The sequence below is a fragment of the Octopus sinensis genome, unplaced genomic scaffold, assembly GCF_006345805.1.
Source record: "Octopus sinensis unplaced genomic scaffold, ASM634580v1 Contig16931, whole genome shotgun sequence".
Classification (NCBI taxonomy): Eukaryota; Metazoa; Mollusca; class Cephalopoda; order Octopoda; family Octopodidae; genus Octopus; species Octopus sinensis.
In genome coordinates, this window is record NW_021834686.1 from 37,501 (window position 1) to 39,950 (window position 2,450).

The following is a 2,450-nucleotide window of genomic DNA, read 5'->3' on the forward strand; positions in this document are numbered from 1 at the left end:
CCTTTTTAAGTGTATTTATTTATTGATATATTTATGTGTAAATGCGCGTGGGTCTGTCAATCTATTTTCTATGTTCATTTCTAAATAAACATACGCAAACACATACACTCACTCAAGTATACAAATATATTTTATACAAGCACACACACACACAGCCAGAGTTGAAGCGCTGTTTGATTTTCCTTTCACTGTTGACTTCTCACCATCCCAATACCTATTTCTTTACTACCCACAAGGGGCTAAACATAGAGGGGACAAACAAGGACAGTACAAACGGATTAAGTCGATTATATCGACCCCAGTGCGTAACTGGTACTTAATTTATCGACCCCGAAAGGATGAAAGGCAAAGTCGACCTCGGCGGAATTTGAACTCAGAACGTAACGGCAGATGAGTATTTATATATTTCACCCTGACCGAACTGCTAAATTAACAGACATAAGTACAATATTACCGGTTGTTAAGCTCTAGTGGTGAATAAACAAGAAGGTACACACACATATATGTGTAAGGACAGTCTCCTCTCAGTTTACGTCTACGAAATTCACTCACAAGGATTTGATTGGCGCAACGTTACTGCAGAAAACACTTGCTCAACGGTCCACGCTGTGGAGCTGAACCCAGAAGCAAGCTCCCAACTAAACAAACACGCCTGCGTCTAAAAGTCATACTAAAAACCTACCAGCATGACAAAAGAAGATGTATCGCTACGAACAGGATTCGAACCTGTGCGGGAATTTCCCATTGGATTTCGAGTCCAACGCCTTAACCACTCGGCCATCGCAGCGCGCTCTGCTCAGACTTTGAAATTCACATTTATCTGTCAGTTTTTCTGCAAATAATCTAGACAAACGATGAGTCTAAAATAGATTCCGTCGCTTATTGTTCTTTCCTCAGATATCTATTTTATACGAAGACGTTAATGTTCTCAATGTACTCTAATGTACTCTAATGTTCTCCGTTGACAATGATTGCCTTCTTTCTTCATTTAAAAAAAATATTTGTTTCAATAACAGTAAGTTTATGTTTGCATAATATTAAAAAGAGAAAACAAAAGCAGAACTAAAAGATAAAAACGCGTGCTCCTCTGCGCTTTCAGTTTATATATATTTTTTATTGCCCACAAGGGGCTAAACACAGAGGGGACAAACAAGGACTGACAAAGGGATTAAGCCAATTACATCGACCCCAGTGCGAATCTGGTACTTTACTTATCGACCCCGAAAGGATGAATGGCAAAGTCGACCTCGGCGGATTTGAACTCAGAACGTAACGACAGACGAAATACCTATTTCTTTACTACCCACAAGAGACTAAACACAGAGAGGACAAACAAGGACAGAGAAACGGATTAAGTCGATTATATCGACCCCAGTGCGTAACTGGTACATATTATATCGACCCCGAAAGGATGAAAGGCAAAGTCGACCTCGGCGGAATTTGAACTCAGAACGTAACGACAGACGAAATACCTATTTCTTTACTACCCACAAGGGACTAAACACAGAGAGGACAAACAAGGACAGAGAAACGGATTAAGTCGATTATATCGACCCCAGTGCGTAACTGGTACTTATTTAATCGACCCCGAAAGGATGAAAGGCAAAGTCGACCTCGGCGGAATTTGAACTCAGAACGTAACGGCAGACGAAATGCTGCTAAGCATTTCGCCCGGCGTGTTAACGATTCTGCCAGTTCGCCGCCCTGTTTTCAGTTTATATAAAGGCTGTACAACTCCTTAACTCACACGTTTCCTGGTGTTTCAGGATGTGAGGAATTCGTCCTTGTTTCGAATATCTAAATCAGGATTTCTCAACCACCATTTGCCTATGGATCCCTTTGATTTGTATTTTACTCTACTGGACCTCCATTGCCATTTGGTATATATATATATGAGACTGACACTCGGTCACTTACGTCAACGACACTTCCAACTGATCCGATCAACGGAACAGCCCGCGCATGAAATTAACGCACAAGAGGCTGTGTACTCCACAGACATGCGTAGCATGACATAGAGTGTTAAAACGCTGACCCTTTAAACTACATGTACTATTCATTTTTGTCAGTTGAGTGGACTGCAGCAACGTGAAATAAAATGTCTTGCTCAAGAACACAAAGTACATCATTTAATGGAAATCAAGACCCTACGGTCGTGAGCCGAATGCCCTTATTCACTAAGTCATTGCTGTATACGTCAAAAACTTTCTTATTGGTTTGTTATAATGAAATATTATTTAGAATTGTATAAAAAAATTTAAGATACATGCTGTGTATTGTAGACGTACATCCCATGTATTTCACGTATATTTTAACAACAAAATGTTACATAGCCCCATAGGGCCATATGGACCCATTTCAGAAACACTGATGATGATGATGATAAATCCTTGGTCTCGCTTGAATAATTTAGCTTTCAATTATAATAGCCTGCATGTTTTTTATATCTT

At 39.9% G+C, this 2,450-nt stretch overlaps 1 non-coding gene across 1 annotated transcript; it reads right to left on the reverse strand.

The window, feature by feature from the left end:
- Nucleotides 1–705: 705 nt before the first annotated feature.
- Nucleotides 706–787, reverse strand: Trnas-cga. The gene has a single exon. It is a non-coding gene; the product is annotated as a tRNA-Ser (tRNA).
- Between the last annotated feature and the right edge of the window lie 1,663 nt (nucleotides 788–2,450).